The sequence below is a fragment of the Daphnia magna genome, unplaced genomic scaffold (genome assembly GCF_020631705.1).
Source record: "Daphnia magna isolate NIES unplaced genomic scaffold, ASM2063170v1.1 Dm_contigs066, whole genome shotgun sequence".
In the NCBI taxonomy this organism is placed as follows: Eukaryota; Metazoa; Arthropoda; class Branchiopoda; order Diplostraca; family Daphniidae; genus Daphnia; species Daphnia magna.
This window is the reverse complement of record NW_025533119.1, coordinates 247,613-265,281: the sequence shown is the minus strand read 5'-3', so window position 1 is coordinate 265,281 and position 17,669 is coordinate 247,613. Positions and strand designations below refer to the sequence as shown.

Here is a 17,669-nt window from a genome sequence, read left to right as displayed (position 1 = left end):
GAAACATGTAGATTTCTTCATGAAGATCCCCGTTCAGGAAAGCTGTCTTTACATCTCATTGCACCATCTCAAGGTTTGCAGCAGCTATAATTGCAAGTACGGTACGCAGAGAGTCATGTCTCACCACTGGAGAATACGTTTCTTCGTTGTTAGTTAATGCCAGGTCTCTGTGTAAATCCCTTTACGACGAGCCTAGCCTTGTATCTATCTTCGACACCGGTCTTAATCTTAAACACCCACTTGTTCCTGATTGAATTTCTCCCAGCTGGTAAACTGCAGATTGTCCAGGTGTTGTTCTTCACAAGGGACTGATACTCTTCATCCATGGCTACCATCCACTTCTCTGATTGAGCTGAGTTGAGAGCTTCTTCAACCGTTTCTGGTTCTTCAACATCCAGTATTGCCATTCCAGCATATTTTTCAGTTTGAGATTCTTCTATCCACCGGCTGGGTTTGTTTCTGATTCTTGTTCCAAGTGGATTTTCCTCTCTGGGAGTGATGATGGTAACTTGTTTCTTTTTTCTAGGATTCATTGCAACTGGATCGATGGTAACAACCGGTTACTCTTGGGCTTCAGATGATTGATTTGGATTCAAAGACAATTGATTTTCAGACGGCAATGTTCCAGATGAGTCTGATATTGAATTTTCTGGAGCCAACACTGCAGGTTCTGGATATACCAATGGAGGATCGCTGAAACTAAATTCTCTTGATTTATTAGAACAGAATTTCTCTTCGTTAAAGAGGACATCTCTACTGATCCTCACTTTCCTAGTGGCTGGATCCCGTAGTCTAAAAGCCTTCTGGGTTTCACAGTACCCAACATGGATACACTTAATTGCCTTCGGATCAAATTTTGTTCGTTTATCCTTTGGTACATGAACATAGGCATCTGCTCCAAACACTCGAAGATAAGAAAAATTTGACTTGATACCTTTCCAGATCTCATAAGGCGTTTTCCCTTCTCGACTCCTTGACACAACTCGATTCTTGATGTAGACAGCAGTATTGGAGGCCTCCTCGCAAAGTTCAATTGGAAGACCTGCGGCATGCAGCATACTCCTGGCTGGTTCAACAATGATCCGGTTGGATCTTTCCGACACTCCGTTTTGTTCTGGTGTCTTCGGGGCGCTTGATTCGTGCTTGATTCCTCTCTCCTTTTAACCATTCTTCAAACGTGTTGCTGAAATATTCCCCACCGTTGTCTGAGCGAAGGGTGACAACGTGATGGCCAGTTTCTACCAAGATGCGTTGAACTAGTTGTCTAAAAAGTGCTTCTTTCTTAGATTTTAGTTTGATAAAATATATGAAGACACTAAGTCGTCACTACACACTACACTAAGTCGCCACTAAAGTCGTCCTTTAATATAACAAAGTGCTGGGCTCCTTTAGGTGAGGGTTTTGACATGGGTCCACACACATCTGAGTGAATGAGCTCTCCTATCCTATTGGCTCGCTTTCTCCCTCCAGTCGGAAATGGCAGCCTATGATGTTTACCTAGTGCAAAACCTTCACAGAATGGTGCAGCAGATGTGTCGCTACGTTTGATAATAAGTCCAGCCACCAACTTTTCTGACTCCATCTTCCGGATGGTTTTTGTGTCTGTGTGTCCTAAGCGATGATGCCACAGGTGAAGAGGTTGAGCTTCTGATCTGGATAGCACATGGAATGCATTTTGTTGACAATCTGAAGTCTGTCCCATCTTCGGATATTCAGCTCGAAGGGGAGGGTTCGAATGATGGTTCTTGGCACTTCGTATATTCAGACGATATAGATGATTTGAGAAACTTTCACCAACCGCCAAAATCTTCTCCCCTTTAGATGATAACTCGGTTATTGTTGAACAAGACGAGTAGGCCTGCTTTTGTTGCAGATCGAACGGAGAAAAGATTGACGCTTAAATCAGGAACAAAGAGCACATTCTTTAGGATACCTGAATGCCATTCTTCATTGACATTGGTCTGGATAATAAGGTCTACCATTTCTTTAGCTTGTAGCAGGTTGTTATTATGTCCAACACCTTTCACTGGCCAACTTCCACTCTTAATCGCTTGATAATTTGTAAATAGATGAAACTGATCCGACATATGAATAGTACAACCAGAGTCCACATACCAGTTGTCCTTAAAATTATCTTCAAATTTAATACCACTTGGGAGAGTAGTGAAAGCGTAATCTCGGATTGTCTTTGAGGCTTGAACTCCGCAAATTGGGCTTGTAGTAGCTGAGATCCATTAGGGATTCCATTTTCAATGTGATCTTTCTTTGTCCAACACTGTCTTTCCCAGTGGTTCTTTCCACCACAGTAGTTGCAGTTTCTCCTTCTGAATCCTCGTCCACGACCAAATGAATGTTGAGCTGGTGGCTGTGATGGAAGGCAAGCAGCAGAAGATTGTGGATATGTAGACTGTTGACTTGGCATCTCTTGTTTCTTGGCAAAGAACGCAGCGTTGACACCATCTTCTTCTTGGCAACCTTTGTTTCGAGCATCTTTCTTAAAAAGCCGTGACCTCAAAGACTGCAACGTTTTCTTGCTATCATCCATGTTATCCCATACTGATATTATATGCTTGTAGCTGGGAGGAAGGGTGACAATAATCTTAGTTACAATGTCAACTTCGTCAGAACTCACCCCCCTATCATTCAATTGTTTTGCCATCGACTCAATCATGGTGATGCGTGCAGCAATGTCATGCTCCTTGTTGAACTGGTACTGATAGAATCTCTGCCGAAGAAAGTTCTTTTCTTCTGAGGCAACCTATTCATACTGATCTGCCAGGCGTGTCCACATCTCCTTTGCTGATTTACATGTTACCATTGAACGAGCCTGTTGGAATTCCATTGTTGAAGACTATGAGATTTCTAGCAGTACTGTCTCGTTGGTTCCAGTTCTTAATGGCAGCAGAGTTTGTCACGGCTTGAGTTGATGCATCAATGGCTGGATCAGGTGCAGTGGATGCACCAGTGACAATTTAAATCAGATCATGCTGTTCTAGTAAGAGGGTGATCTGAAACTTCCAGAATTGGAAATTCGTGCTGTCGAACTTAGCAACGTGACTCATTTCCTTGATTGGATTAGAAGTCATGCTAAACAATAGGCACAGTTTATACTCGAATGTAGTTTTCTCTATGTTACAGTATGCGTTCAAATAAGGGCCCATAACCTGTTGAAAGAGTATACATACAACAGCTTACTTGCTTTATATTTGTGGAGAGACTGAACATACCGAAATTGACACATAGATCCAGATAGACTTTCCAACACTAACATATGACATAACGCACAGAGGAATCATAGCAACAGGGTTACACAAAGTAGAAGCCTCTTCTAACCACATGAAATGGAAATTGCTATTTTAACATGCCGGAGCACTAAAAAAACTTTGCTGTAATTTTAAACAATACACCAATCAAGTTCCTAATTCAATGAGTAGATAGCCCTTATTATTACCTATCCATTGCTGTAAAATTTATGTAGATCCGCTGAAAACTCAAACCATAATTAATTATTTTGTTTCATGACCTTTTAGGGGGGGAGGGGGAAGGCCTACAAACAGACATTTTTAGAGTACGTTGTTTGATTACTAATATACACCAAACTAAAAAGAAAATATTTTTTTGTGATTCTTTATTATCTCTAGCATGTGTTGATATGATAATTTACTCCGATTTTTATAGTTTAAGAACTGCAAATTACAATAAAATGTACCCCCCTTCCCAGCATCAATTTCGGCGGCCATTTTGATGACGAACGTGAGAGCAGTAAAACATCCAAGGATGCGCGTTCTCCACAAAGGCGAACATCTGATTTGTGTCTAAGTTGGTCTGCTGTGGCTGCAGCTTCTTATGGACAACCAACTCCTTTACGTTAAAAAATAAGTTTTAATAACTATAATTTAGAATTCTCCTCCTTTTTAATTGGCTCGTCTCTTCTAGGAGAAAAATTTCGTTTCCTGCAAGAAGCTCGTCTGCTACAAAGGAACGAGCCACGAGCAAAATACAGCCACTCACAAACAATTATTAAATAAAGATAATCCAAGATTCGATTCAAGGTTACTATTGGGCTAAAGATCAGGCCACTCTTTTACCCTTTCTGGGATATATGAAACTAGAAGACGGAACTGACGTTAGTGTCAGTATGGCAGTTATAAGTAATCACTTGACGCATGATACTCTCTCGGTCCATTCCTTTTTGAAACCAGTTCTACAGCATTTAAAACAACTTAATCCGCCATTGAAAAATATCAAATATTTTACTGATGGCTCGGGCGCACAGTATAAAAACAAAAAGAATTTTGCCAACTTATGCGCGCACAATCTAGATTTTAATGGCCTTGATGCTGAGTGGCATTTCTTTGCTTCCTGTCACGGGAAAAGTGCTTGCGATGGTATTGGAGTAACATTGAAAAGGTTAGCGCGACTGGCAAGTCTTCAGCGCAACGTTAACAGTCAAATAACAACGCCGCAACATCTTTTTCAATGGGCTTCAGATAACGTCACTGGTATCAAGTGTTTTTATGTTAGCTCAGAATTAGTCAGTTTAAACGAGCAATCGATAGAAAAAAGAATGAATGAAGCTATCGCTGTAAAAGGAACACGTTCCTTTCACTATTTCGTACCAATCAACTCTTTTCAAATCAAACCATCTCAACTCTCAGGACCTGATTCTGACTTAAAAGTATTTGATGTTCTTCCTGTTCCGAATGCTGAATTTGATTTTGATTCTTGTCAAGTGGACGATTTTGTGGCATGTATTTATGAATCTGATGGTTGCTGGTATGTTTCGCGAATTACCAATATTGATGTAGTTAGCAAAGAATTTGAAGTTGAATTTTTTTCGCCTAACGGTCACACTGATTTCGTTGAAGGCTACAAAACGACCAAAGATTCATCATGGATAAGAAACGAAAATATGTTGCGGTATCAAAGTCATTTCTCTTAAAAAGACCACTGTTCGTGATAGACTGTTTAAACTTGATAAAAATGAATATGATATTATTGAAAATAAATTTTCAAGCCATATGGCTGATGGATGAAAATGAGTCTTTAATTTTTTTCATTCATTTACTATTATAAACAAAAAATGTAACCGTATAATAAATGTGATTATACATGCTTTTGAGTTTATCTCTATTTACGTCCCCAGCTCCCTCCCCTCCGTCCCTCTCCCTAGCCCTATTCCCCAGCCTAATTAATCCCATGGGGGGTTGCGGCTTCCATGATGATTGATTTCTCCGACCTGACAGTCCTTCCCCGTGTAAAAAGATAGGGCTGAATTTCCATTTTTAATTAATCATAACTAATTCACGCCGATCTGGCGGACGATGAAATTTTTTATGACGATAAACGTTATTGATATCTATTAACTATAAAAATTTCAAGTCTCTACAGCCAACGAGATTTTGTCTGAAGGCATTTGAAATTAAAAATTAAAAACTAGCATTAGGGTAACTTAATAAAACATAATTTAATTTTTTTTAAAAGATTCCGAAAGCCTGAATTTTTTCCGTTTTTTTATGTCTTTTGTTTTTTGTTTCGGTTAGTAGAAACGGTCGGAAAACGTGAAAAATCACTATTTCCGCATGCAAATTTAATGCAAAACCGGAAATTTTGATTCCAATATCACGGCTTCCTATTGAAACTAAAAATCTGATATTTTACACAGTGCATGATTGATGCATAAAGAACACACTGTAAAAAATCAGACATTTCTATTTTTTTCCGCGACGGAAAAATTCGAGTTGGGATGGAATGACCCATTAGTTTATGTTACGTAGAAGAATATAGCTTACTTTATAATATTAAATAATAAATCAAAAACTCTCATTAAACTTTTATTATTAACATAATTACATGCAATATTTTAATTTTAATTAGAAAAAAGAAACAAATAAATGTTTCATAAATGGCGAACAAAGTTATTGCATCCGACGTCCCATGGATGTAAAAATTAGTCCGTTTGTGAAAGTCTATTTTCGGACATCGATGGGACATCTTAATTGTAACGGGCTCCCAAGGCCAATTTTTGTCCCCGTGGAACAACACCTGTTCGTTCATTTAGGATGATACCAAGGCCGTTCAAAATTTTACGTCCATGGAACATCCAAACCGTCTCGAAAGACGGCGGATGTAGGTGGGAGCAACGAACGTCTATAGGAGGTCTCCAGGACAAGCAATGCTAGTAGGGTCTGTTAGGCCTGGTTTCCCGAGATCGCTTCTTCTCTGATTCTCTGCTCATCCGATCTCCATTTCTGTCGTGAGGAAGTCCCTGACGCATTCCTAATCGCGACAGCCCCCAAGTCCTTCCATCGTTTTCTCAGTCCAGTCTAATCACTCCCTTTCTGTTGGCGGTGCCTCCTTCCCAACCCCTCTTATCGCCCATTCTTCTTTCCGTGTTCAGGAGGTCATTTTTCTGATACCGCTTGTTTTCTTGTAGAAATTTATCGCAAAAGTTGGGTTTCAAACTCAAAACTTTCTCCATTGAATTCGGCTTGAGTCCTCGCCATAGGTGCGCCAGTTTTGTAGCTTTTGTTATATGTGGATCTACTCTACGGCATCAATCCAGGTCATCGTAGAAATATTCAATTGTGGACTTTTTGGGTCCCTTGTTTACAGTTTCTCAGTTTCGTTTCGTTGATTTAATTCTGATTGACTGGCTTGAATTGCTCGAAAAGCTGCGTTCTTACTCCTGGCAAAATTGGAGTTCCTGTTACATCCTGCCATTCAACTGCTAGTTGTCTCGCTGCAACCTTGTAATGGTATTTATAACATTACAAATTATTCAAAATCAGATTATTAACAATTGGGTTACCCCTGTCTGTTTCAATAAATCGTTCACGCATTGTTACAGTAAAGGTGTTGTTTACAATTGGGTAAAACAGCTTTATAGTTTCATAAAAAATTCTAGTTTTCATTCGTGTGCTTGTTTTCAAGGTTAGGGCTCTGGCTGGAGATGGTGGTGCTATTCTGTTAATGCATTCACCAAATTCTAAAAGCTTTTTAATAAAGGTCAAACCTATGGAGTTTTGGGAGCTCATATTTAAAAAAATCAGTATGTCAGCTTCCGAAGAAAGACTTTTTTGATGCAGTTTAGACATTCAAAAGTATTTTTATTTATTTCATCAACAACTGAAAATACCACATGTTACAAAATATTTCATTTGCAGAGAAACGAAAACAATGCAAGATGATGATCTGGAAATAAGTAGATCAAGAACTAAATATTCAAAGAAGAGAAAGAAATTGAATTTCAAACTGATGCTATCAATCAAGGTATGAAATATTTTTTTATTAGTCACCCTAAATGTAATGCGTACCTTTATTTGCATAGCAATGCAACGGATACCAAGCCATTTGGGAACTTCACTCACCGACCCAATTACCAAAGATTTTCAAGAAAACTCATCTCATACCCAAGATGATAGTTTAGTCAGGCAAATCGAAAACAATGTTAAAAATTAGAATTTTTGCAATATTCATGAAACATTCACAGAAAAATAGTTTAAAATGAGTAGATACTGCGATAAAAAAGCTCTCGGTGAAAGTAATGGGTAACATAGGTAATTTAATTAAATTAGTTTTTGTGGGAAAAAAATAACATAAGTATGACAAAAAGCTGAAAAGCATAAGCATAAGCATAAGCACATAACGTTTAGTGGAAGAGAACGAAAATGTAGTTTTTCAAATAATTTTTGTTCTGTATTCCATCAAATTGAAAATTAAGTAACATTTACTTTATGTGATGTTTATAATTTTGTTTTACGATGTGTGACAAAGTTTGTGTCATTTGTAATCGTGTTGATAAGTTATGTATATTGAGTGAACTTCTGAGTGAAAAGGGTGCAATTTCATTGATCTCAGCAATATTGACGAGGGGTGACAGCATTCCTATTACTTCAGAAGGACAATACGATCACGGAAATTGCAGAAAGAACTATTCTAACAAACGGAAAATTCTCCAGGCAATTCAAAATAATGATACCCTTCAACAACGTAACTACTTCTCAGTCAACCACGAAAAACAAGGAGTTTCAGATTTTCCATCACGTTTTGATTTCGACAAAAACTGCTTTCTTTGTGGAGATTCTGCTGGTATTTCAGCCTCACACAAAGTAAAAAATTCTGTGGTAAATGTGAAATCTAATGATGTTCATATAGCAATATTAAAACGGTGTGTAGAGAGGGCTGATGAATGGTCAGCTGCTGTAAGTTCTCGTATAGAAACTGGTTTTGATTTAGAAAATGTAACTCCAGTTCATCATACCAATTGTTTTACTAACTTCCATACATTGAGGCAAATTCCTGTAAAAAGGAAAGTTGAAGATGACGATAGTGAACGTTACAAAGCCTTCCTTGTTGCAGCAACTCACATTTCGCTATAATTGTTATCTTAAGAAATTGGGTAGTGCTCAATCCTTTGTACACCCAAAATGTTTACCCCCCTGTTGCAGCTGCAAAGTATCATAGTCTAAGAACTTTATTTTCAAGTTCAAGAATGGAGAGAGAACAATAACCTAATACCTTGTGATTTTGGTTAGAATCTCAGATATGGACGATTGCATCCATTAACTACCGACCTACCACCTGACCCTACTAATGTTTTAAAGTATTTAACTTTCATGTTCTGGTTCATGTTCCAAAAGGTGTTCTTGTAGAAAAATGGCTTGGAATGTACCTTAGCTTATAAAAATTGTAAAGGTTTAACTTGTACAAATTCAGATAAATTTAATGAAAATGACGAATCCCATATAGCAGATTTCTGCCGTCGGATGTCCGAATCATGGCCGAAAATCCGTTAGATATCTATGTACTCAATGGGTAGTTCCAGGGATGTCCATCGGCTAGTCACCTTGGAAATGCAATGCATGCGCGAAAATTATATTCTATGGACCTCCTTCCAACAGCCCAGAAGATTTTCAAAGGTTTTATTTAAGGATCGGCCTCGAGCCAATTGGAGCGCTTTTTTGCCAATCGGGTTTCTCATTTCGGGCCATCCAAGCGTGTCTCAGGGTGGAAAATTCTTCTCCCCGAATTCAATTGGGGTTTAATCGAGGTACTTAATCAGGGAAGGTACCCCAATTGCAATCAATCGATTCATCAATGCAAAAAACATTATCGATTGACTGTTTCACCCGATCGATCCGATAACAACCCCGATAATAGCTCGTTCTACCCGCTTGCCCCAATTTTTACTCTGAAACCAAAAGAACGGCATTTTTTAAAAATTGCGTCGGGGCAACGTAACCTAAAATTTTTCCCCGCACCACTCCGGTTGAAAAAGTGGCACCTCCATTCAGCCCCGAATGCACTTTATCGGTGCGGGGCGGTTAACTCGTTTAGAACTAATTGGGGCCGATCGCTAAGTTTCATTATTAATTGTCAAAATTTCTTGGTTTCCAAAAGGGAAGTACTTAACCGTGTTCAAATTTTTCCCTTGAACGTATTTTTATTTTAAGTCCACCATTTAATACGAAAAATTTTAAAAAATAAAGGAGTAGTTTTCTATTTGCCGGATGGTTTATTTTTAAATTTATTACAAAGAATGAATAAAATATATGTAAGTCATGAGTTTGTTTGCACAGGCTTTTCGTTTAGCTTACGGGAACCAAGCCATTGGAAATTAACTTACAGAAAATAAATATTATTCGGCATTTAATACTATTCAAAGCAAGTATACTTATGATAGGATTTTAATTTCAAATAATAAAAAACTACTTCAAACTTAATAAATCATGCTGAAGTTTAAAATTTAAAAAATATTTAGCATAAATTGTTTAATTGCAATTTATACACTTCTGGTTTAACCTAAGTTCGACATCATCTAGATATCTTTCAAATCCTAATGGTGATTTGTTATCGAAAAAAACTCAAGTGTTTTACAACAATTTGGTTGGATTGTTCGAAAATGATATATAGGATATTTGTAGATTGTCACAGTGGAATAATATTCGACTGTGGTGCGGGAGACCTGAATTCGAATCCAGATATAACCTATTGGATTTTCAAGATTAGAGGTCCAATGCATGTCATATTTATAGCCAAATGAAAGCCCGTTCAGATATCCTTAGAATTTTCGACGGCGCTGTTGAGAGCGGTAAAAACCACAAAAAATTACATCCATAGAACATCCAAATCGCATATCGGACTGTCTGGAGGATATCAAAAAGATGTACTCAACATCTGACCCCGACATCTGTCGGACATCTGACGGACTGCATTGTGTTATGGGGGATCGTTGCAAAATACAGAAAAAAATTTAAAAAAAAGTATAATTCTGTTATTTTTACACAAAGAAGTACTCTAGAGTACAAAAAGATAAACACTAAGGTAATATAAGTGGTGTCAAAAACCATATATTAACGGTTTTGGAAAAACTACAAAAAATGAATTCGTAAATTTAGCGGCAACACAAATCGTCTGCACTATAAATTGAAAAAAAACGCAGAAAAACATAATTTTCAATGAAACGTCGTCTGCTTTTAAGCTTTATAAAAAAAATTAAATGCTATACCATAATAGATGTAAAAAATTACTCTTCAATATATTTCATGACAGAAACTTATAAAATTTAATTTACCTATCTTCCCCACCGCATTCTATATCATGAACAGTTAATTTTAAAGATTGTAGATATTAAAAGTACTCATTTTCCCCTATTATTCTATATTGGTTTCATGAATATTGCAAAAATTCCCCTCTCTTTTCTTACGCTGACTAGACTATGATGGCTTTATAAGTAATAAAAAAAAAGAAAAAATTTTTTTTTTTTTTTTCTTTTGCTGAAAGTCTCTCACAATGTGGTGCTTTTTTCCGTGATTCTGCTGACATCCTGTTGACCTGACACCTTCCAAGTCTACTGGGTAGCAAACCGTCAACAGAACTCGCAAGCGGTTTCTAACGAACCGCAAACTGTTCCCATCTTTTAAAAAAATACATCTCAAGTACCCTAAGCTACCAAAATTGTCTCCATCATGCAAAAATATGCGTCTCAAGTACCACAAGCTTCCAAAAGGTCTCTAGTATGCAAAAAATTGTCTCAGGGGCAAGTTGTCTCCAACAGACCGCAAATAGTCTCAAGCACCCGTTTGCACCGTAACTGTTTGCCAAGTTGTTCTTTAACGGGCAAATAAATTCATCTTGTGGACCTCGTGCTATTTTCAAGGCACCAAAAACTGCATCTCAGGGACCGCTAACCGCAAAATGTCTTACGTTTCTTCGTTTATATATTAATCTTTTAGCTGCATCGGTACGTAACACGCTTTTGATTACAGAGGCAGATAAGCAATCCACCATGATCGACATGCTGCAAAACTGTAAAGACAAACCACGCACGGTCCCTGTTTTAAAAAGTCTCGTCGTCAATCCACTCATCATCCACTCACGAAGAAAAAAAGTGTTTTTGGTTTATTTTTTATGTTTTGTTTTACGTTTCGCGTTCCCAATAATGTTGCAATGTTTTGTTTTTTTAATTGTCAGAAGAATGATTTTTTGTTTCCTTTATTTTTTTCTCTGTTTTTTTTTGTTGGTTTTTTTAAGTTTCTGTTCCGCATTTGGTTGCGCGAAGTTTTTTTCATGTTCATTTTATCTGGTCATATAAAGCGTTTTAATACAAAGATCGAATAATAACACAACAATCTTATCTATTTCCACATTTAATTTTAATAATCATTAAAACGAATAAATAACCCTAATATGTATTAATCCCTTAGATGTCTAGATTATAGCCGTAAGAAGTCCGTTCGGATGTCCTTCGGATGTCTGACGGCGCTGTCTAGGGTGGTCCAAACCAAAAAAAATGACATCCGTCGGACGTCCAATTTCGGGCTGTCCGGCGGATGTCAACAGGATATACGTAATATCCAACCTCGACATCTGGTGGACATCCGACGTACTGACTTGTGCTATGTGGGGTAGGGCATGTCATGGAAGAAATGACGTGATTGCTTGATCGTCACAACCAAAAATACTTCCCCTTAATATACTACTTTGATTTAAAATATGCTCTAATTTGAAAACAATTTTTTAAAAAAAATTCCAGACATAAGAAAAAAAATTTAAAAATAGTGTCTCGGTTATTGAGGCCCCATTGACTAGTTGTCACGTCCGGCGCTCCTGTATCAGCTATTGACCGCAACTCTAACCGAGATGTCCGGCAGCCTTGTCAGTGGGTATTTTCCCCGGTAGCTGCTGTCCACAAAAGTGCATAAATACTTTTATGTGTCCCTTTCTGCCCCCAGTCTACTTATATCTGTTGTAGTGTTGTGTACGTTTACGGTGAATAAACGTGTCTTAGTCACTACCCGGGTCTTCAAGTAACTCCCCGCGTTACAATAGCATGGTAATGCCATAAGCCCCCATGTTGCCGAACGCAGTGTTCGGATTTTTGTTTACTAGCATGCTTCTCAACAACTATAGGTGATAAAAATTTTTAGCTATGTGTAGCAAATACCCTGTTCCTTGTTGAACGATAAACAAAATGTTCATCAGCATGCCCGATTTTTCCCTCTCGTCTATTCGTCCGAACAAGACTCTCGTCGCCGTAAGAGCCCAAGTTAAAAATAACACTAAAAACGGTGGTTGTTCGAACACTAAGGGCGGGTACTGTATATCCCAAGATGGCTTGATCAGAGAGGGGCAGTATACATTTCATCTTAAAATCGAATTTTCTGCCAAATACAAGAAGTTGCGCATTGTTTGAAAATGTTTCAAAAAAATTTCTATAATCTCAATGTAGAGACCAATTAGAAATACGAAGTTGTTGGGCTTTTTTGAATTGAGTGTCCATGTTTTACCTTTTTCCTTGCTTTATTGCTTGCCCGTTACGTTAGGGAAGAGTTGCCCAGTAAAATGCTCACGAAGAATGTTACGTTTTCCCCTTGTACATAATTCGTTTCAATGAACCCATGATGAATAATTACAGCCCTATGTTAAGTCAAGGAGAGGAATAACGTATTTATGCGTGTTTTTTTCAATAAAAATATGACAAAAAGAAGTTTATTGTACTAGCCAAACGTTGTTTGCAATGAAATAAAATGAATCAGGCTAACCCGTACGGAACGTTAAGCTTGGGTTTTGGCGGGGTTCAAATCCTAGCTTCATCAAGCTACCCCGTTGCTAGCTTGCAAATATTAAACAAGGGATATGGATGGGGGCAAAGCGACGATCGCCCTCTTTGACAATGTCCCCCCCGTTTTTGCTACAGTACATCCCCACCCTCCCACGAAAGTAAACTACCTAGCCATTGGACATGACACAGGGCCTTTTCGTTAGAAGAAATCAATTGTTATAGTTTTGGAGAGTAATTTGCTAGGGGGGCATTAGTTAGGGAGGGACACAAAATTTTTTTATGGGGGGGGTGGGGAACGCAACTGTAGCAAACATGGGGGCCTTTGTCAAAGGGGGCAATCGTCTATTTTATTTTCAAGCAAAAATTTTATAGAAATGGATAGCCTTCATCAATAGTTATCCGTTTGTATGAAATTGGTTTTTTCCTGATCTATAGTTTTCTCAAAAATAATTGTTTAAATTTTCGGTATAACAGAGAGTAGGGTATCACTGAGGCCCGTTAAACCAAGTCGACCTACCTGAAAAATGACCGATCGGTTACTATCCGGTTAGATACTTTTAAAGAAATTTATTTCAGCTTAAGATACCCGGTGTAACTGAATCTACCTTGCACAAACTTAAAAAATTACAATAATTGACGAAAAATTAAAAAAAAAATGAGTGAATTACATGTGGAGAAACTGGGGTACAAATCAGTGTAATCAGGAATTTGAACCGGTTTTCTTTCTTTCCTGGCACCTGTTTAATCACGGGTGCTTACCCAAATGCCCATGGTTAGAAAACCCCGTTATTAGAACTGCATCGAAAATTTGGGTCTTTCTTTTTGGCATTGTTTTTATTTTTTTAACGATAAAATTCTAATTATTATATTTCTCTTAACACAAGGAAAATCAAAATGTAATGTTAAAATTAAATACAATTATTTATGATTAAATTTGAAGTATACGGTATATGGTAAGGGCTATCCATTTCTGTAATATTTTGATCCATTGTTAGCATATATTAATAGAAAAAAAATTTTGAAAAAGAAATAAAATTTTTACTTATGTCTATTGAGTCTAGTATATGGATAGTGTTGTTCATAGTGCTAGCAAGAAAAACAAAATTGGTAGGGGCATCGTCAGTGCTTCTTTGTGGCCAACAGCAGACGAACTCTACAAACATTTTAATTAAAATTACTTCCATTACACTTACGGTAAAACATTTGAATTATTAATGTTACCAGAATAATATATAGTTCGTCACCTTGTGTCTAACTATTTCCTATCATTAACCAATTTATAAATTATTCAACTAAAAAATTATTCCATAAGAGACCCTGTTAAAAAGGGTGTGGCTTTCCTAAGATGGCGGATTGCAACGTTGCCGAACTACATGAATCCTAATATCCACATTGTGCTAGAGTATTCATATGTTATTCATAAAATGAAAAAAAGATTTAAAATAGGTAAAAACATTGTATTTATATGAATAAATAAATTTGAAACAATAAACTACATAATAAAAATAGAGAAAAGAAAAAACAAATGAAACGGCAGCGCTGCAGAGAACTCCACTGTGGAGAGTGTGTATCAGAAAATGCATCGCGGCATACAGAAAAGTGCATCGCACCGTGCAAAAAAGTGCATCGAGATTTAGGCTGCCATCGCTCGGAATCACCACGAAGCGTCTCTGAGAGCCGTCGCGATGATCGATATCTAGTTATCTCCCTATCTCGCCTTGTTAAAGGGTGTCGGGTTGGGCTATTTTCACGAAAAAAAAAATTTCATTAAATGCAGCTTTAAAAGGGAATTCTAACCACGTAATTTTTTATTTATCAAGCATTTCCTTTAAGAAGATATTGTGATTTTAATTTTAGAAGGAGGGGGAAAAGGGCAGACCACCGGTGCCATCTATCAACCACAAATCAAGCCAAGTTGACAGGACCTTGAACCATCCGTAAACATAAACACACACAGAACTCCAATCTCAGTGCTGTAGATTTCAACAGTTCATTATTGTGGCTAGTAAAAATAGATATTCACTTACTTTGTTGTATTTACTATTTGAGCTGTATTACTACTGACCAGGTTTCATTTTTGCGTTATTTGCTGCTAAACGTGTGATATCATTTCGTTTGCTTCTTTGCGCAGATTTTGTGGACGAATTTGCAATAAGAAAGAGAAAAGGCCAAACATTTTTGTTTTTCGAACATCTATTTGTGAACAATCGAAAATTACGGTAATGATCATTTCAAAATTGTGGATACAAAAAAGCAATGGGTTATAATTTTGGCTCCTAGATGGCACCGGTGGCCCGCTTAATTTCTCTATTTTCTAATAGAAAATAATTAATATCGCTTCGGGTGAATTTTCAATATATGGAAATTTGGTAAGTCAAAAATTATTTTTTGAAATTAATTTAATTAAAAATATTTTAAAAAATACATGGCTGACATAGGAATTGTCGAAGAATCCCGTCCTTAAGTTATAATAGTCTATGTCTTTACTTCGTAGTCTGTGCTTTCATTAATTCTCTCGTAGGAGCCAAGGCCTTCTTATTGCTTAAGGTCGGTAAACTCGAATACCTCCTATGGCGTTGATGCGTTACCTGGCAACAACCATTGTTGTCAAAATCTATTGCGATTTAAATCACAAATGATTTAAATCGTGATTTAAATCATTTTTTCATGATTTTGATTTTGATTTAAATCATTTTAAATTTTGTGATCTTTGATTTGATTCATGCGAAATAATTAATTTTAAAATATCAAAATCACCGTTGTTTTTTTAATCTAAATTTTAATACAGATTTCCGAATCGTCATCATTCTTTCTAAAATATAACGATCATTGCGGGAATCGTGCCTGATACTTTTTGTTTTGTACTGACTTCGTAGGGGAGGATGAAGCCAATTGAAACGCGGGGTTCAATAGAGCAGTAAAACATCCTACGTTGTGCGTTTTCCACAAATGCAAAAGTCTCATTTGTGTCCAAATTGGTCTGCTGCGGCTGAAGCGTCTTATGAAAAACAGGGTTTCCTTGTGTTTTTTAATTAAGAGTATCTTAGAATCCTTAACTTTTAGTTAAAGAATTCCAGTTAATGTGAAAAATCACCTCTTTGAAAAAGTTTTGTGTCCACTAAGTAATATTTTCATCATTACATTTCACGATTGCAATCAAACTTGCATCGGTATTGGGATTTTAGTTAAGAGGCGCATTTTTGCGCAATAATTCACTTCAGCTGTTTTTCAACTGAAGTGAATAAAATTCATGCAAAAATGGATTTTGCTGAATTAAATTTAGATGAAACACAATTTATCTCAAATTCACCTGAAATTTATTTGTTTATTTCGTCTGCTTTTTGTACTACGTTGCAACAAATAGAGGAGGAGGAGCCAAAACCTAGAAGGGTGTATAGTGAATTGAGGAACTGAATTGAGGTCCGGACCTCTATTCAGCTGAAGTGAAAAAAACAGGTGGGACAGATGAATTTGAAAATTCAGCTGAAGTGAATTTAAAATACAAATTCACGCAAAAATGGACTTTTTAAAATACTAAAATTCACTTTAGCTGAATTGTTTGTGCAAAAATGGTACTAAGGACTCTGTTTAGGGGTTTTTCGTCGAAATACACGGTTGCCAGATCGTGAATTGGTATTAGGGGACTCTGTGCAAAGTACGCCACCATCTTAGAAGTAGGGATTGGCCCCGATTAGCCATAATCGGGTTACTGCCCCGCCCCGCCCAGGGAAAATGTAATCGGGGCGGAATCGGGTTGCTATTTCACCAGCAGGGGCGGGGTGGAGCAAAAATCTAGGTTAACCCGCTTGCCCCGACGCCATTGGCAAAAATGGCGTCTGATTTGAAACTGCGAATTTGGGTTGAGTTTTTATCAGGGCAACCGGGGCGAGCTCCCCGATTTTCATCATAATGATCGATTTCAACTTGATCGATTATGTTTGACGTCGATAGATTGATTGCAATCGGGGTTTCATCCACGATTAGGCACCCCGATACAACCCCGATTGGGATCGGGGTTCAAAAATTTTCACCCCGAGCCCCAAACGCCCCGCCCTGAGCCCCGAATTTCGAAACCCAATTGGCAAAATGCGCCCTGATTAGGGTCGGGGCCGATCCCTACTTAGAAGTGAGTTTTTCCCCTGTAAACGTCAGTGGTTTGAAAAAAGTGATTGTTGTGATTGTTATCGTTGTTGTTTGTGCGAGTGTAAATAGTTTTTGATATGAGTTCAATATTCATCAACAAGGTCGGATCCAGTTGCAAGGGCTCGTTATTTGGAAGAAATAAGTTCCATCAACATCCCTTGTCTATATTCAATTCCAGAACTTATGTGGTCAAGAGGAAAAGAATGCTGCCCATTTGTTCCTGACATTACTACTTAGTTCCTTACATCTAATGGAATCTCATGACAACATTACTGGGACAACTATTGCAGCATCAAAAGAGTTAACAAAAGGTGCACAGAACTCTGTGAGCAATGGTTGGTTCGGTGACTTTTGTGTACTAAAATTGTCCACTTCAATCGTCCTCCTAAAAGCAAATTGCATACAAATTGCTCGACCTTAACCATAAGTGTTGATACTTTGTATTCAGCCGCTCTTAACG

The 17,669-nt window shown here is 37.4% G+C and overlaps 1 pseudogene; it reads left to right on the top strand.

Annotated features, from left to right (window-relative positions):
- The first annotated feature begins 4,567 nt into the window (after positions 1–4,567).
- On the top strand, positions 4,568–5,036 carry LOC123477491 (annotated as a pseudogene).
- Positions 5,037–17,669: the final 12,633 nt, after the last annotated feature.